A 19,983-nucleotide genomic window follows, 5' to 3' on the forward strand; every position below is an offset into this window, starting at 1 on the left:
TGGCTGATCATTCTAATTCAGAGTCTTTCCTGGTGGTGCACGCATCACTCAGCCAAGATGGATTCTAGCGAGAGGGATTCTGGGAAGTGGACGGACAGGCAGGGTCTCCTCTCGACCTTTCCCGAACTCTTCCGGCTGGTGGTGGCTTATTAGTTCTGTATTCCTTATCAGGATCTCCTGTCATAAAACAACTCATGCAAATGATTACTATGGTGCCTGGCCAGGGTGGGCGGTTTCGATCAGTGTGCCTCCCCAACAACTCCCCCCTGAGAGACTTCATACTCAAGATGCTTTTTGGGAATTGGGGTGGAGGTCTCTTTCTTCTGTAACTTCTTCCTGCTGTGCCTGGGCATAGGTCTGCCTAGCAGAGCAGAAGTCTCTACCTGATCTAAGTTGGGGTGTTCTATATTTGAAACCAGCTCCCACCCTTGTAGTAACGTCCATTTGGCTTGGAACTGCTGGAGTCTGCTGGAGATAAACTTTGTAAGGATTTGGAGTATACAGGGGCTAAATAGGAGGCCTAATAGGATAGTTATCACTGGACCTATGAATGGTAAGAGCCAAGAAGGGAAAGAAGGAGAACTCCATACACCTGTTGAACTTAAATCCCAGATCTTTGTAGCCTGTTCCAAAAGCCCCTTGATATCTTCTTGAGCCTGCCCAGACTGGTTATAATAAAAACAGCATTCTTCCTTTAGATATAGACAAGTGCCTCCCTGCAGTCAATAAATCTAGGGCCCAACGATTTTGTAGGACCATTGCGGCTAGGGAGTCTAACTGGGATTGCAGGCTTTGGAGGGTCCTCGCTGTTTTTTCTATGGATACAGCAGTGTCAGTAGAAAGCTGCTGAAATTTATGTAAAGAAGTTCCCCCCACGGCAGCTCCTGTTAAATCAGCAGTCAGTCCTAATGCCAGGAAAATAAGGGTAAGTATTACCGTACAACGTATCCTCTGGTTGGTATATACTGATAAAGGCAAGGAGGTATTACTCCAGGCCAGATCTATGTGGGGCGTGACATACCCTATGGAGCAAGTTCCTGACCAAAAAGGTGGTAGGGATAAATAAGCTTTATCCCCACATATGAAATAGGCACCATGACTAGGTTTAAGTTGGGCAGCAAAATGGGTTTGCCAAAGAGGAACAGGATTTTCTTCTGTCTTACAACTGGAACATGGCATAATGGAACAGGGGCAGTCCTTTAGCAGCTGGGAGGAAACTGTCACTCCACTTGCTGCAAAACCGGCAGCAGTGAGGGCATTTAGGAATGGATTTAAGTGTTGTGAGGCATCCTGGGTTTTGTCCTCAAGGTAGAGAGTATTTCGTTTGGGCTCCCACGATAGGGTTAGGTTTTCAGGGGTGGGTACCCCTACAAGGGAATAACAGGGGTCAGAGTTGCCCATCCAGTTTAGAAACCAGGACGAACGGGTGTGGTTCTTTGGTCGTCCAAAACAGAACATGGATTTTTGAGACTGGTTAATAGCATCTGAGGAGAGCCTCATGTTCGGGGATAGGTATAGTGTGTCAGTTCTTCCAGAACCTCTAGTTCCCAAACTTTGGGCTAAATCGTAATACCCTAGTGAAATTTCTAGGTCCCGGTTTTTCCCATCAGTTTCAACAGTGAAGGTCACCCCACATTGTGAGTTGTCTAGATTTCCCACTGACACTCCTGTTAGGGAGTGGCTTTTTAGACAGATAGAGAAGGTCACTTGGGGGATGTTAGTCAAGAGAGAAAATAAGGGCTCAGGTGGGATTGCAGATGTCATCGAGGGGGTAAATAGAGACAGTTGTTGCTGGTACCAAGGCATGAAGTTTTTTTTTTCCCTTTTTCCCAAAAGGCCATACTGCAACCAGATGGGGTGCGCTGAGTAACAGCCCGTAGCTTGGCTGGAAGGGTGGGCCATTGATACCCTGGGACAGGTTGGACATACCCCCAACTTCTGCCATTAAGGCAGATCCAGCACGGGCTGGTTAGGTTGAGTTGAGAAGCAGTGTGGTTTGCAAGTGTAAATGCCTCATTTAGGGAGAGATTAATAGCCATACAGGGAGATATGATTAGAAAGAGGAAGAACATCATATGATGCATTTTACTTATCTGAGGGAGAGTTGATGGGGTTCCGCCTGAACAAGAGCCTGAGATCTTCAACAGGTTCACAGGAATAGCTGTCCTCTGGCTTTGGAGTCTCAGTTTCTGTCTCCCCCTCCTGTATGCCATAGGGTTTTATTCTAGAATTGTGGACCCAGGCAGATAGACCCTTCACTTTTACAGCAGTTGAAGTCACTAGAACAACCTGATATGGCCCTGTCCATTTCTCGGACAGCTGGTTTGGACTCCCTTTTTCTTGCCGGGTCTTTACTAATACTTGATCCCCTGGCTCTACCTGGGGATTTTTCCAGTCTTCCTGTGGTTTAGGGAGGATCTGTTCTCCATACCGTTGGAGTTCTTGTTGAAACCTTCCCAGGTCAGTTATATGTTTTAAGAGTGTATTGGCATCCTCATCAAAAAACAAATCAGAAGTTAAGAATGGACGTCTATACATCATTTCATAAGGACTTAACAATAGTGGCCGTTTGGGGGATGTCCATACCCTCATGAGGGCTATGGGTAGCATATGTGTCCACTTATTATGAGTTTCTTGACATAGCTTGGCCAGAGCCCTTTTAAGAGTCTGGTTGGCTCTCTCTACCTTTCCTAAAGCTTGAGGCCTCCAGGATGAATGGAGCCGGTATTTTATGCCTAAGCATGCGGCTAGGTTCTGGGATATCGTGGCTGTAAATGAGGGCCCATTGTTGCTCTGAAGTGACTGAGGCAGCCCAAACCTAGGCACTATCTCCTTCAGCAGAGCTTTACAGACTTCTGTAGCTCTCTCTGTCTTAGTAGGGAACGCCTCGATCCATCCTGTGAATGTGTCAATAAAGACTAGCAAATAAGAAAACCCTTGGGTCTTTGGCATGGCTGTAAAACCCACTTGCCAGTCCTCTCCTGGGTATGATCCCTGATGTTGGACAGGTTTAATTAGAGGTGGCGGCAAGGGTTTGGTTTTTGGATTATTTCTTAGACAGATATCACAATTCTGTGTGACCTGTCTAACAACCTTAGCTAACTGGGGATGGTAGAGAATAGGCTTAAGCAAGATTTCTAGATTATCTCTTCCAAAATGGGTGCTCTTATGTAAGGAGTTAGTAATTTTCCAAACCTGAGAATCAGGGAGTATTATTTGGGCCTGATCAGTCTGAAACCACCCATGTGACCCAATCTCCCAGCCCCGCTCAGCATATCGGGAATGTTCCTCTGGGGTATAATCTGGAGTCAGGGTTTCCTTGGGGAAAAGGGGGCAGATAGCAGTGGCAGAGGTAGCTTTCCTGGCAGCTCGTCTTGCCTCCTGATCAGCTCTCCTATTTCCCTGGACCTCTTCTTCTTGCCCCTTTTGGTGACCCTTGCAGTGGATGACAGCTAATTTTGCAGGAAGTTTGACTGCCTCCAGGAGCCTGAGAATGAGCTCTTTGTGTTTAATAGGAGAGCTTTGGGCACTGAGCATCCCTCTTTCTTTCCAAATTGCTTCATGGGCATGCAGAATGAGGAAAGCATACTTAGAGTCTGTATACACATTAATCCTCTTTCCTTCTCCTAACTCCAGAGCTCTCGTCAGGGCAAAAAGTTCAGCTTTCTGGTCTGAGGTGTCTGGAGGAAGAGACCCACTTTCCTTAGTTTCTTCTAGGCTCACTACAGCATATCCTGCTTTCCTCTCTCCTTTTTCTACAAAACTACTGCCATCCATGTACCATTTTTCCTCTGGGTCAGATAAAAGTGTCTCTGATAGGTCCGGGCGAGAAGAGTATAAGTCGTCTATGATTTGTATGCATTGGTGATCCAAAGGGGAAGTAGGGGGATCTGGCAGTAAGGTTGCTGGATTTAAAGTCTGACAGACCCTTAACTTTATTTCTGGAGTGTCAAGGAGGAGGGCTTGATATTGGGTGATCCTTCCCCCCGTCATCCACCTATCCCCTTTAGTTTCCAAGACTCCTTGCACCTGGTGAGGTGTATACACTGTGGTGGGTTGACCCAGGGTCAGTTTAGATGCCTCCTTAACCATAAGAGTGGTGGCTGCTACTGCCCAGAGGCAAGTGGGCCACCCTCTGGCCACCTCACCCAGTTGTTTTGAGAGATAAGCCACGGGTTGTAATACAGGCCCCATCATGTGCCCTAACATCCCAAGAGCAGTTCCTATCCTTTCAGAAACATAGAGTCTAAAAGGCTTCTCCAGGTTTGGGAGGCCTAAAGCTGGGGCTATAATGATAGACTGTTTTAGGGCATTAAATGTCACCTTGCAGGTCTCATCCCAGTCGAGTGGCTCTTCCTCTTTCCCCCTTAACTTTTCATATAGGAGTCTGGCCAGATTGCCATAATTAGGAATCCAGATCCTGCAAAACCCAGTCATTCCTAAAAATCCCCTAAGCTGTTTTTTTTTTGTTTGTTTGTTTGGGGGCATGGGGTATTTAAGATGAGGGATTTCCTCTCAGGGTCAAGCATTCTTTTTCCTTCTGTAATTATAAATCCAAGGTATTTTACTTGGGTTAAGCTAATCTGAGCTTTCTTGGGGGATATTCGATAACCCTTTTCATATAGGAAATTTAGAGTTTTAATAGTGTCCATCTGAGAGCTGGTAAAATCCGGACTACCTATGAGCAAGTCATCCACATACTGTATTAGACTACTGTTTGTTAAAGTTAATTCCCTTAGTTCTCTCCCCAAGGAAGTCCCAAAGATATGAGGGCTATCCCTAAACCCTTGTGGTAGTCGAGTCCAGCAGAGTTGTATGGTCTCTCTTGTTTCCAGGTCCCGCCACTCAAAAGCAAAGAGTTTTTGGGATTCAGGATGGAGAGGAATGCAAAAGAGAGCATCTTTAAGATCCAAGACTGAGAAGTACTTGGCATTTCCTGGGACTTGGGATAGGAGGGTGTACGGGTTTGGGACTATGGGGTGGATGGGAACCACAGCTTCATTAACAGCTCTTAGATCCTGGATGAATTGATAAGATCCGTCTGGTTTTTTAACAGGCAAGATTGGAGTATTGCAGGGGGGACTCACAGCTGATTAGAATTCCGGTATCTCGGTATTTGTTAACAAATGGTCTAAGACCCTCAAGAGCTTCTGGTTTTAAGGGATATTGTCTTTTCCAGGGCTAGGGAGCATTTGGTCTCAGAGAAATCTTTACCGGTGGAACATTTATGGCTAGACCAGGGCTGGAGACATCCCACACCTGGGGATTCACCTCATCTAGGGAAGGGACAGACTCCTCCTTTTCTACCTCTGACTGTAAATATTCAGATACTAGGCAAAGAAAATTATTGACTTCTACCTTCCCCCAAGTCACTCTGGTTTGGAGGCAGCAAAGAAGGTCTCTCCCCAGTAGGGGAGCAGGGCAACCAGGGATGTATAAGAAGGGGTGGGTTCCTTGCCAATTTCCCACCTTACAATGGAGGGGCTTAGTAAAATTCCGGCTTTGGGGTTTTCCAGCTACCCCATCACCATTTTAGTCTGGGAGTCTAAACGTCCTAATCAGAAAGGAAGAACGGAGAAGGCAGCCCCCGTGTCTAAAAGAAAGTTCACATCCTTACCTTCTATTTGTGGAGTCACCCAAGGGTCGAGAGGAGTGATCTGGATCTCACCATTTGCGGGGGGTTCTCGAGCCACTGGGCACCATCAGTCCCGGTCGCCCAGGACTAACACAAAGGGAGCAGGTGTAGGGGTCGCCATACGCCTTCCCTTAGGGCGATATGGACACTCCCTTTCCCAACGCCCATCCTCTCTGCAGTAGGCACACTGGGTGTGGCTCAGCCGCGGTGGATTGTCAAGATCTTTTTTTCTTCCTTGCTCTCCCCAGGACTCTCGCATAGTGGCAGGATGAATCAAGGCCAGGACTTTAGCCTGTTGTTGGGCCAAGGCCTGGGTCTGCCTCTCTACTCTCCTCTCTTTTCAGACTTCTTTTTGCTCCCTTCTTGCTTCCTCCTCCCAGTCCCTGTTCAAAAACACCCTATTTGCCTCCTCCACCAAATTGGAAATTGGGGTCTCTGATCCTTTTCCTAGTTTTTTGTAATTTTCTCCTTATATCTGGGACTGCCTGGGTTATGAAGGAATGGGCCAACAGAACTCGTCCTTCCATACTTTTTAAATCTGTCTTGGTAAGGCTTTTAAAGGCTTCTGTGATTCTGCCCAAAAAAAGAGCTGGCTTTTCATTCTCTTCCTGTGTAACCTCTTTTATCTTATTATAATTAACAACCTTCTGCACACCCTGGGTCACTACCTGTAGTAGGCAAGTAATCAGGTGTCTTAAGGATTCCTTTCCTGCCCTTGTATTAGGATCCCAGTCTGGCTCTGTCGAGGAAATTGCCTCTTTGGCAGGGGCCAGACTGACATCTACCCCACTGCCTTTCATCAGCCACTTTTCTAGCCTGATCTAGGATTCGAGCTTTTTCCTCATCATTACAACACTGGGTGAGGATGACCATTATATCTCTCCAGGTGAGGGAGAAGTTAAGGCTAAGACGCTCAAATTCATCCTTAAATTTTTGGGGGTTCTCAGAATATGAGCCCAATTGCTCCTTGCATTGGGTAATGTCTTGCATAGAGAACAGAACATGAACGTGCATAGTTCCCCCTTGCCCATCTGGTACCTCTCTAAGGGGGCAGATTTTGTCTGAGGATGACCTTTCCTTCTGTGGAGGACAAAGAAAGCTTACTTCCTGATCGTAACCCCATGGGGGAGGGGACATATGGAGGAGGAGCCAAGGTGATTGGGAGTGACTCCCCTTCAGATCCCATGACTTCCGGGCCCAGCCTCGTGACTTCTGGGCCTAGCCCCCTAACTTCCGTGCCCGGGCTTGTGACTTCTGGGCGTGTCTGACCCTCCTTTCCTCGTGGCCTCTCTGCTGAAGCAGAGGAGGTCAAGAGAAGGTCAAGGAGATCTTCTGTTTCAGACCTTGCTAAAAGGATTTTGGAAGAGCATTTATCAAAGTCCTCAAGCTTATATTTTCCCTATTTTTCAGAATCCTGGTAGAGGGCAATAAAGGCCTGGACATAGGGAACTTCCTTGTATTTACCCTCACGTTTGCAGTATAGACTGAGCTGTAAAATGGTGTTGTGTCCAAGTGATCCTGACTGGGGCCATTTTTCCCCTCCTCCCAGGGAGTAAGTAGGCCAGTATTGAGTACAGTATTTGATAAGTTTTTTTTTCTTTTTTAGCCCTCCCAGTTGGTATCCCTCCTAGTTGGCCAAAGACAACCGAGTGGGACGTCTAGAGGGAAGCTAGGCTTATTTCCCATTTTAGTGACAGTATAGCTTATATCTCATTTCCAAGGGACCAGTATTGGAGCAGATGCCTCTATATCTGACTCTAGAGAGATTGTAAGCTCTCTCCTGGTCCCAAAGGGCCTGATTGTATATGCACCAAAGGAAATGTTCAGTAGTAAGCACAATCAATGGGGCTGTAGGGCTGGTCCCAAAAGGTAAATTAACCCCTAAGGATGTATCTAGGGTGTTAATTTTCACCCAAGGCCAGGTGTGACTATACTGAACCCCGTCAATCACTTCCACGTGGAAGCACTCAGCCAAATGCTCAATTAAATGGCTGAATTTATAGAAACAGGGCACCCGATGGAGGGCTTTCAATGCCCGATCATCTCCCCAAGAACAGAGAGCACAGTTGATGGAGAGCAGAGGGCATAGCCTCTCTGAAAATCTCTTACAAAGACCCAGAACTTCAGGTCCAAGTATTGACAGAGTAAGCAGAAATAACTTGGGTCTTCAAAGAGAGGGAAAAGGGCCAGGTTGAGAGTAAAGGAGTGGGAAGAAACAGAAGGTCCAGGAGTGGGGGAGAGAAAGAGAAAAAAAAGGGGGTGGCCTTACAGATGTCTCCTGCCACCTGCAGACACCCAGGCATTACGGGACATTTCCCTGGGCTTCCAGAGAAGGGAGGACTGGAACTCGGCCCTACCAGAACCAGAATTCGAGTTCTCTGACAAGAGGAGGTGATCAGTCTCCAATCCTCAGCTCAAGCTGTGGCCCTTCGACCAGATTCCTGCGTCCAAGACCAGGGGACTAGAAAAATAGGATAGATTGAGAAGAGGGGTGAGAAAAAAGGGGTCAACAAAATCTCTTGTTCCTTACCCGGTCAGGGCACCCTGGCCAGTTGTCCACGTCAGGAGGAGACCAGGGAAAAACGAGTCCCAGTTGCGGTCACTGGGTCAGATACGTCGGCAGGCGAGCTGGTCCTGGAGTACCATAAGCGGTCTGGATGTCAGCCCCAGTAGAAACGGGGGTGTCCCTTCGTGGTCGCCAGTTGTTGTAGGAAGGGGGACCCCTTCCAGGGCCCAAAGTTGGGCTCTTGTCTAACACTCGGAAAAGAATTGTCCAAGAAGACATGTGCTGACAAAGCAAGAGATTTTATTGGGAAGGGCACCTAGGTGGAGAGCAGGAGGGTAAGGGAACCCAGGAGAACTGCTCTGCCTCGTGGCTGGAAGTCTTGGGTTTTATGGTGATGGGATTTGTTTCCAGGTGTTCTTTGGCTATCATTCTAATTCAGAGTCTTTGAATGCATGCATCGCTCAGCCAAGATGGATGCTAGCGAGAGGGATTCTGGGAAGAGGACGGACAGGCAGGGTCTCCTCTCGACCTTTCCAAACTCTTCCGGCTGGTGGTAGCTTATTAGTTCCGTATTCCTTATCAGGATCTCCTGTCATAAAACAAGTCATGCAAATGGTTACTATGGTGCCTGGCCAGGGTGGGCGGTTTCAATCAGTGTGCTTTCCCTAACACTTTGGTCTGGTGATGAGTTCTAACACACAACAAAAAAAAGCCAACTTTTCCAAATTGTGAATATAAGTTATTTCACACATTGACTTTTACAATTTTAGGCATTTACTCTGCGAAGGACCTTATTCAAGAGAAGCAAAAGACAAATTGGTAAATGAACCACTGACCACCCACCCTGGCTGGGCAGCAGAGAAGGGAAAACACTTCCAGGAGTCATCTTGCAACAGGAGGTCCTGGTCAGAATCAAGGAACTCACAGGCTACAAGCAACCAGGATTCTGGAGAGGTCGAAAAGAGATGGGAGACTCCAATGCACAGGTCCTACTGACTTCCCAGGATCCTCCTCACTGGAATCCATCTCGGCTGAGTGGTGCGTGTGCCACCAGGAAGGATGCCAATTCAGAATGACTGGCAAGAGACAAGCCAGAAAGGAACCCAATGACCTTAAACCCTGAGATTGTGAGCTTCCCTCCGTTTCCCTTGGCAAGAGCTGTTTCTCTCCCATTTCCCTCACCCTCCTGCGCCCCCGGACGGATGCGCTCCTGCTGCTGCTTCTGGCTCTGCCCCACCCCAGGACACTCCCGCTGCCGCTTCTGGCTGCGCCCTGCCCCTGGCCGAGCTCACAGGTGCAGCGCCTAGGCCTGGGAGCGGCCCGCCCCCCAGGCGCTCTGGGCGCTCCCCGCCCGCCCGCATACCCAATTTCAGCATGGGCCCGCGAGCCTCGTTCTTGCCGCCAGGTCAGACAGCTGAAACACCAGCAGATCCACTCCACAGAGACAATCCAAGCTTTTTATCCTCTGATCTGTCTATAATTCGGCGATCAAACTAAGTCTACAGAAAGGAAAGTTGACCTGATCTAGGACGGCCTTGATTTTCTACAGAACCAGAGACAACTGGTTACAGTGAAAACTGTTTTCCTCCTGGAAATTGTAAAGCTGGTTCTTTTGCATATGCAATTATTCAAAACAATTGCTTCTTACAAAGGCCTGCCTAGGGCCACGCATGAAGGGAACCCTTTCCAGGGCCTTGGGATTAGTCCCTCGCAGCTCAGGTGGTAAAGCTTCCCACCTACAGTGCAGATCTGGGTTCGATCTTTGGCTCAGGAAGATCTCCTTCAGAAGGGAACGGCAACCCCCTGTGTCATTCTTGCCCAACCCAACCCCCTCCAAAAAAGGGGCTCAATGGCACATTTTAAATCTCAGGTAGAAAACTAGAAGATCTCTGTCTGTCTGCATTTATGTATGTCTCCGTGTGAGTCTTCTGTTTTCTCATAATTGCTGAAGTTGTGAGTTCTTATCGAAATGGTCTAAAGAAAAGGAAGCCCTTACAAATCAAACAGCTCTAACTACAAGAAAAAAATTGGCCTAAATGATTTTCAGATTCACGGGAACTGGAGAATATTCAATATTAAGTATCTAGTATTTTTTTCCTGCTACTCTTCTATAGACATATTTAACAGTCATTAACATGAAGCCCAAAATTGTCATTGTGCCTAGGTTTATTATAAGTTAAAAACTGCTATATTGTTATATCTGTCACAAGCTTGTCAACAAAGAAAGTACCTCTAAAATAATAACAAAGAAAACTCCTAAAAAATGCAAATGTGATGTCAGCTTTTAGATAAACTCTTAACAATAATTATACTATAAAATCCCTGTCTATAATAGTCTCAATTGAAGGCAGAGGAGAAGGGGACGACAGAGGATAAGATGGCTGGATGGCATCACTGACTCGATGGACATGAGTTTGATCAAGCCCCTGGAATGTGTGATGGACAGGGAAGCCTGGCGTCCTGCAGTCCACTGGGTCACAAATAGTCAGACATGACTGAGCAACTGAACTGAACTGAACTGACAATAGTTTTTCCAGATTTTGATCAGATTTTCCTGAGTTTCTATCATTTTTCTAAACTAAGTGATGACAGTGTATTGAATAACTAGGTCATTTCCACATAAATTAAGGTTCTGAAACACTCACTACTTTACAGGACCTTCCTCTTACACAGAAATGAGAGATTTTTGACTATCCATGAATAGCGTCAGGTGCCATCCTGAAACTAAACAATTTTATGGAATCACATTGCCGTGCTCCCCTACAGTCCAATGGACTTTCACAAGGACATTATTTCCTGAATGTTTATTTCACAAAGTTATAATTGGATGACTGCAAACAATAAAACTAATAATATTTTAATACATAATATTAATAATACAGAGTTGGTCATTCTTTTTCCTATTCTACCATAGCCTACTGACTGGAAGTCAGTTTTAGTAACTACTAGTATCATAAGACCCTCATCAGTAAGTGAAGATATATAGGAAAATCCATAGTATATCTAAAAAAAAACATCAAAGATACAATGATGATTGAAAAAAAAAAATACAGGGACATCTTAGTTGATATAGACACAGGGTGATTATGAAAGCACAGCCCACGATCAAGTACAGGCCATGGAAGCCTGTGACTGTCACAAGTGCTGACTTCTCCTTCATCTGAGGTTGTCAAAAGTGCTTTGTAAAATTCTCAGGTTTGCAGCACTTGTAACCTCCTGAAGAGACTGCAATCGAAAGGGTTTCTAGAATACCCTGATGATTTGCATCTACCAGGCTGTGGTGAGCTCAAGTAATACATTCTCCAGAGGACAGAAGACAGACATGTTAGGAAGTGGGAATGACTTCTACTGTACTTAGGGAGAAAGGGCATGTTGTTACTCAGCCTCATACAAGTATAGAAGCATCACCTCAGTGATGAAACCTTTAAAGGCTCAATAAAAATGACAACGACTGGTAGGAATAAACATTCAGAAGTGCCTTCTCAGACCTCCCATCATAAGCACAAACATAATAAAAACACTGAGTTTTCATGGTCTCACACAAAATTAGACTCACTTATGACAATGGCCAGAGAGGCTCCTATAAGACATCGGGGCTGGGCTTTACTGGAGGGTGCACATCGGTTGAGTGCATCGCTATGTGTTATGGAAATATGTGTTACTGGCAGGGTGAAGGCATATTCTTGAATAACACAGCAAATAACACTACAAATTCAAGGAACTTGGCTACAATGACAATAGCTGATTTCATGATGGCTACTGCTTGGTAGAGCTAGGATTGCCTCTCCCATTAAGTACCTCAATGGCCAGCTGTGATAGTGGCCATTAGTTTCTCACTGCAATTCTCACTTAGAAACCGAACCTAATACTTTTCATGTTGACTAGCGCAAGAACAGTGAAAGCTCCTTGGAGAAGCAAGTCAGACAGACGTGCTTCTGTTTTCTCACAGAAGCTGCTTCTGGCTGGTCCTGCTCACAGACAGATTGCTAATTCCAAATTTATAGACAGTGATGCAGATATTCTTTACCAGCTGAGCCACCAGGGAAGCCCTAATAGCTCAGCTGGTAAAGAAACTATAAATAGGGAAGAGTGGGAAGGAAAAATGGAAACCTGTCATGAGGCCCCTGAAAATAGGGAACTAAAAACTTTTCAGAGATTCGAAGTCAAAGGGGCTAATATGACTTAGAAATGGAGCAGCAGGCACAAGCTCTAGAATGAAATGAAGGGCAGAATAATGAAACTAGGGAATATAAGATAGAGACATGAAGATAGAACAATGTCAAAGTGAAGTCCAACTCTTGGAGAGGGAATTCACAGGGCCTGGACCCCGTCTCAGGCCTGTCCATGCTGGTCGTGCATGGCCGCCTCTCCAGTGGACTCTGAGCTCTGCGCTAGTGTCTGTGGGAACGACAAGGGAAGGATAGGACCCCCTCCACACAGGGGGACCTTGAAGAGTGTGTCCAGGTTACTCATTGCCTAAGAGAAAACAGACACTCATCACCCCTGTCTCTGGACCTGTCTCTGGACAGGTCATAAATTTTTCTGTATCTATCAGACTGTAACCTTGGGCTTATTGATTATTGGCCAATTGTTTAACTTTTTGAACACATAACACATGAATGATGGGATTATTGTGACTGTATTTACCCTTCCTTTATTTATGTAAGTCTCAAGGAATTTGGGGTAGTGAGTTCGGACACGGACACATGGGGTATAAAAGATTTTCACAAATGCTGGTCGGGATCCTTGGCTAAGAGAAGGCTCTGCTTTGGGCCTGCCACTGTGATAAACTGCACTCCACTATCTGCATTGTCCTTCTGAGCAAATTTGTTTCCCAGAACTCATGGCTACAACACTCTTACAAAAAGTTTAGATCAAAGAATTAGGGAAGAAAATTAAGATATACTGACTGCTTATTTTGTCTTGCACTGATTAGGAACTTTATAACTACTTTTAATTTAATCTTCCAGGCTCCCCTGGTGGCTCAGTGGTAAAGAATCCACCTGCCAATGCAGGGAACATAGGTTAAGTCCCTGATCCAAGGAGATCCCACACGGCAGGAAACAACTAAGCCTGTGTGCCACAACTATGGAGCCTATGCCCCAGAGCCCAGAAGCTACAACCATTGAGCGCATGTGCTGCAGCTGCTGAGCCCCTGGAGCCTGTGCTGCACAAGAGAAGACACGACAACGGGACGTCCATGCACCGCACTTAAAGAGTGGCCCTCACTGTCAACAGCTAGAGAAAAGCCCGTGCAGAAACAAAGACTCAGCACAGCCAGAGATAGATAAATAAAGTGACTTTATAGTTTAATCTTCCAGTTTCTATTTTCTATGAAATAGCTATCTCACTAATGGTGATATTCAAATATTTAACAGTAGATAAATATTTAACAGCATAGACAATGAACCAGTCAGAAGCTGGCCAGAGCACCCCTGTTGAGCCAGGTATTAATCTCTAATGACTGGCTCCCAAGGCCACAGTAGGGATCTTGGGAGGGGTCAGGGCAGGCCAGCAAGCACACAGGAAACAGGCTCTAGACAAAGGCCATGCACTGTTCTTAAGAGTGAAATGATATGTACCAACAGAATATCAGCTCTCAGTGGAAATGTCCTCTGGGCAGGTTTAGACTTAATCTCCATCTTTACCTTATGGTCTCCTTGATGCTTCACTAGCAACTGGAGTCTTCCCTGCTGCTCTTGCCTTCGAGGGGCAGTACCACTGCTACAGACGGTGGCTCCAAGGAGAGCAGGCAGCAGAGACTCTTGTTATCATTTGGCTCCTAATCCCTTCAGCATCCCCAAGATTAGCACACTAGCCTGTATAAATTTAGGTACATTTCTTTACTAAAGGCCTGGGAGCAATTACAGAAGGAAATTATAATGAAGGAAAGAAAGAGTTCAAGTTCTAGTTCACTTAGAGTTCTAGAGAAGACAGGGTTTCCTAGACATTTTCACTTGGTCTGCCCAGCACCCTTTCCCCAACCCCACACCATGATGCCTTGGTTAAAGGTGTAGATGTGCAGCCTGTGCTGTGGGATTTGCAGTTATCACTCAGTAACACTGTAGCATTTAGCTACACCTCTCAGAGTGACACCTCTCAGAGCCAATATGGATTGGTTATTAAGACTGCTAATTTTATTAGGTGGGACATTGGCAATTCGTAAGAAAAAAAAAAATTTTTTTTTGCTTTGACTTGTAAATGGAGGTATTTGGGGAGCAGGAAATGATGTGGTGCTTGGAATTTGTCTTTAAACACACCCCAGGCCAAAAAAGGGAGTGCTGGTGCAGTGGTAGGAGAGGACAGATGATTGCTGCAGCAAGGCGAGGGCTACATAGAGCGGGGTGGGGTCTCTGTGCTCTCCAGAGTTGTGTGTATGTTTGAAACTTTTCACTAAGAGTGAATGAACCAAAAACAAACAATAAGGATTTCCGAAGGGTGTGTACATTTCATAGTTGCAATTTATTTGATTTTCCAGATAGATTCCAGCTCTCATCCTATCCATTAGCTTCCCTAGACATTAGCAGGGATATTCCCTTTGACAAGACTTGCCAGGTCCAATGCTAGTGAGCACACTGGTCTGGATTCTGTCCGTTCACTTCAGTTGCTCAGTTGTGTCTGACTCTTTGTGGCCCCATGGATAGCAGCAAGACAGGCTTCCCTGTCAATCACCAACTACCAGAGCTTGCTCCAGTACAAGTCCATTGAGTCAGTGATGCCATCCAACCATCTTATATTCTGAGGTCAACTTCTCCTCCTGCCTTCAATCTTGCTCAACATCAGGGTCTTTTCAATTGAGTCAGTTCTTTGCATCAGGTGGCCAAAGGATTGGAGTTTCAGCTTCAGCATCAGTCCTTCCAGTGAATATTCAGGATGCTTTCCTTTAGGGTGGACTGCTTTGATCTCCTTTCAGTCTAAGGGACTCTCAAGAGTCTTCTTCAACACCACAGTTCAAAAGCATCAATTCTTCAGTGCTCAGCCTTCTTTACAGGCTAACTCTCACGTCCATACATGACTACTGGAAAAAGCATAGCTTTGACTATATCAGTCTTTCTTGGTAAAGTAATGTCTCTATTTTTAAGTATGCTGTCTATGTTGGTAAAGCTTTTCTTCCAAGGAGCAAGCATCTTTACATTTCATGACTGCAGTCATCATTTGCAGTGATTTTGGAGCCAAAAATAATAAAGCTTGTCACTGTTTGCATTGTTTCCCCATCTATTTGCTATGAAGTGATCAGGACCAGATGCCATGATCTTAGTTTTTCAAATGTTGAGTTTTAAGCCAGCTCTTTCATTCTCCTCTCTCAGTTTCATCAAGAGGCTCTTTAGTTCTTCTTCACTTTCTGCCATAAGGGTGGTGTCATCTGCATATCTGAGGTTGTTGATATTTCTCCCGGAAATCTTGATTCCATCTTGCACTTCATCCAGCCCAGCATTTCACATGATGTATTCTGCATATAAGTTAAATAAGCAAGGTGATAAGATACAGCCTTGACATACTCCTTTCCCAATTTGGAACCAGTCCATTGTCCCATGTCTGGTTCTAACTGTTGCTTCTTGACCTGCATACAGATTTCTCAGGAGGTCGATCAGGTGGTCTGGTATTCTCATTTCATGAAGAATTTTTCAGTTTGTTGTGATCCACACAAAGGCTTTAGTGTAGTCAATGAAGCAGAATTCTCTTGCTTTCCCTATGATCCAGCAGATGTTGGCAATTTGATCTCTTGTCCCTCTTCCTTTTCTAAATCAGTTTTAACATCTGGAAATCCTCGGTGCGTGTACTGTTGAAGCTTGGCTTGGAGAATTTTGAGCATTACTTTGTTAGTGTGAGATGAGGGCAATTGTATGGTAGTCTGAACATTTTTTAGCATTGCCTTTCTTTGGGATTAGAATGAAAAGTGACCTTTCCCAGTCCTGTGCGGCCACTGCTGAGTTTTCCGAATTTTCTGGAATATTGAGTGCAGCACTTTCACAGCATTATCTTTGAGGATTTGAAATAGCTCAGCTGGAATTCCATCACCTCCACTAGTTTTGTTTGCAGTGATGTTTCATAAAACCAGTTGATTCACAGTCCAGGATGTCTGGCTCTAGGCGAGTGATCACACCATTATGTTTATCTGGGTCATTAAGATCTCTTTTGTATAGTTCTTCTGTGTATTCTTGCCACTTCTTCTTAATATCTTCTGCTTCTGTTAGGTCTATACTGTTTCTGTTCTTTGTTGTGCCCATTTTTGCATGAAATATTCCCTTGGTATCTCGAATTTTCTTGAAGGGATCTCTAGTCTTTCCCATTGTATTGTTTTCCTCTGTTCCTTTTCACTGGAAAGGATTCCAATGATTCTAATTCCTTTCCTAAGGAAGGCTTTCTTCTCTCTCCTTGCTATTCTTTGGAACTCTGCATTCAGATGGGCATAGTTTTCTTTTTTTTCCTTTGCCTTTCACTTCTCTCCTTTTCTCAGCTCTTTGTAAGGCCTCCTCAGACAACCATTTTTCCTTTTTGCATTTCTTCTTCTTGGGGATGGTCTTGCTCCCTGTCTCCTGTACCATGTTACAAATCTCCGTCCATACTTTCTCAGGCACTCTGTCTGTCAGGTCAAATTCCTTGAATTTATTTGTCACTTACACTGTATAATTCTCCCTGGAGAGGGGAAAGGCTACCCACTCCAATATTCTGGCCTGGAGAATTCCATGGACTGTATAGTCTAGAGGGTTGCAAAGAGTTGGACATGACTGAGTAGCATTCACTTTCACTTTTCATTGTATAATTGAAAGGGATTTGATTTAGGTCATACCTGAATGGTCTAGTGGTTTTCCCTCTTTCTTCAATTTAAGTCTGAATTTTGCAAAGAGGAGTTGACGATCTGAGCCATAGTCAGCTCCAGGTCTTGTTTTTGCTGACTGTATACAGCTTCTTCATCTTCGGCTGCAAAAAATATAATCAGTCTGATTTCAGTATTGACCATCTCGTGATGTTCATGTGTAGAGTCATCCCTTGTGCTGTGGTAAGAGGATGTTTACTATGACCAGTGCATGCTCATGGGAAAGGCTAACTCTGTTAGCCTTGGCCCTGCTTCATTTTATAGTCCAAGGCCCAAACTTGCCTGTTACTCTATGTATCTCTTACTTCTTATTTTTGCATTCCAGTCCCTGAGGATGAAAAGGACACCTTTTTTGTTGTTGTGAGTTCTGAAGGTCTTGGAGGTCTTCGTAGAACCATTCAGTTCAGCATCTTTAACATTAGTGTTTGCGCATAGACTTGGATTACTGTGAGAGTGAATGGTTTGCCTTGGAAATGACCAGAAATCACTTTGTCATTGCTGAGATTGCACCCAAGTACTGCACTTTGCACTCTTTTGTTGACTATGAGGGCCACTCCATTTCTTCTAAGGGATTCTTGCCCATAGTAGTAGATATAATGGTCCTCTGAATTAAATTTGCCCATTCCAGTCCATTTTAGTTCACTGATTCCTAAAATGTTGATGTTCACTCTTGCCATATCCTGTTTGACCACTTCCAATTTACCTTGATTCATGGACCTAACATTCCAGTTTTCTATGCAATATTATTCTTTTCAGTATCAGAATTTACTTCCATCACCAGTCACATCCATGATTGGGCATTGTTTTTGCTTTGGCTCAGCCTCTTCATTCTTTCTGGAGCTATTTCTCCACCCTTCTCCAGTAGCATATTGGGCACTTACCGACCTGGGGAGTTCATCTTTCAGGGTCATATCTTTTTGCCTTTTTTTTTTTTTTTTTTAATGTTTATGGGATTCTTAAGGCAAGAATACTGAAGTGGTTTGCCATTCTCTTCTACAGTGAACCACGTTTTGTCAGAACTCTCCACCATGACCCATCTATCATATGTGGCCCTACATGGCATGCTCATAGTCTAACTGAGTTAGATAGGGTTGTGATCCAAGTGATCAGTTTGGTTAATTTTCTGTAATTTTGGTTTTCATTCTGTCTGCACTCTGATGGATGAGGAAAAGAGACTTGTGGACGCTTCCTGATTGGAGGGATTGGCTGTGAGGGAATCTGGGTCTTGCTCTGACATGCTTAGTAAATCTGTAATCTAATTTTCTATTGATGGGTATGGCTGTGTTCCCTCCCTGTAGTTGGCTTGAGGCCAAGCTATGGTAGGGGTAATGGAACCTCTTTCCAAATGGTTTATGCCAGGACTATTGTATTCAGTGAGACCAAGCTATGGTAGGGGTATTGGCAACCTCCTTCCAAATGGTTTGTGCCAGGACTGTTGTATTCGGTGTCCCTGACCCCACAAGAGCCATGTTGACCCATGCCTCCCCTGGGGACTCTTGGACACTCACAGGCAAGTCTGCCTCAGTCTCTTGTGAGGGTCACTGTTCCTTTCTCCTGGTTCCTAGTATGCACAAGTTTTTGTTTGTGCCCCCTAAGAGTCTCTTTCACCAGTCCCATGGAAGTTCTGTAATCAAATCCCACTGGCCTTCAAGGTCACATTCCCTGAGGGTTCTCAGTCCCTTTGCTGGATCCCCACGTTGGGAAATCTACTGTGGGCCTTAGAACTTTCATAAAAGTGTGAGAACTTCTTTGGTATAATTGATCTTCAGTTTTTGGGTTGTCTACTCGGTGGCTCTATGATGGGGCTCACACATTGTGCTTCCCCAGTCTGCTGAAGCCACAGGCCCTGTCCCCACAGCAGGCCACTGCTGACCCATGCATCTGCAGGAGACACTCAAACACTCAAAAGCAGGTCTGACCCAGACTTGTAACCATGTTTTAAAAATGTGACCAGTTTGCTGTTTGCACTAACTTGAATGCAAGAATCTCACTTTGAGAGGTGTTATCTTCCTCTGTCCAACTCTTTCTTAAGGACTGTTAAGGGTTAATGTTATCTCCAAGGTGAAAACAGCCTTGGGAGGAGCAGCCTACACCTGGTGCATAAAGGCAAAGTCTGCAGGAAGAAGAGTTTCAGGGTGAAGAGTGTCAAGAGAGGTTTGTAGTTTGAGTTATCAGTCTCAAGGAGAAAAAAAGAAAAGTGAATCCTCATCATTTGATCATGGTATTCGGAGCCAGAGGCAGGGACCTTGGGAAAGTGAAGAAGAGAAAAAGAAAGAAAAATGTCAAAATAAAATAGGGATGTATGGGGGCAAGAGGAGGGAGAAAGTCTGAGAAAATGGGGTTGGGTGTATGATCACATTGATTTGCTGTTGTTGTTTCGTCTTTAAGGCATGTCCAACTCTTTTGCAACCCCATGGACTCTAGCCCACCAGGCTCCTCTGTTCATGTGATTTCCCAGGTGAGAATACTGGAGTGGGTTGCCATTTCCTTCTCCAGGGGAATCTTTCCAACCCAAGGATTAAATCTACCTCTTCTTCACTAGCAGGTGGATTCTTTATTACTGAGCCACCAGGGAAGCCCAATCACATGGATACTGGCCTCAAACTCAAAAATTTGCTATTCCTAGTGGAAAATGGAATCAGCTCAGTTCAGTCACTCAGTCATGCCTGACTCTTTGTGACCCCATGGACTGCAGCACGCCAGGCCTCCCTGTCCATCACCAACTCCTGGAGTTTATTCAAACTCATGTCCATTGAGTGGGTGATGCCATCCAACCATTTTGTCCTCTATCATCCCCTTCTCCTCCTGCCTTCAATCTTTTCCAGCATGAGGTTCTTTTCCAATGAGTCAGTTCTTTGCATCAGGTGGCCAAAGTATTGGAGTTTCAGTTTCAGCATCAGTCCTTCCAATGAGTAATCAGGACTGATTTCCTTTAGGATGGATTGGTTTGATAGTGCTGTCCAAGGGACTCTCAAGAGTCTTCTCCAACACCACAGTTCAAAAGCATAAACTCTTTGGCTCTCA

This window comes from Dama dama, chromosome 18 (assembly GCF_033118175.1).
Source record: "Dama dama isolate Ldn47 chromosome 18, ASM3311817v1, whole genome shotgun sequence".
Taxonomy (NCBI): Eukaryota; Metazoa; Chordata; class Mammalia; order Artiodactyla; family Cervidae; genus Dama; species Dama dama.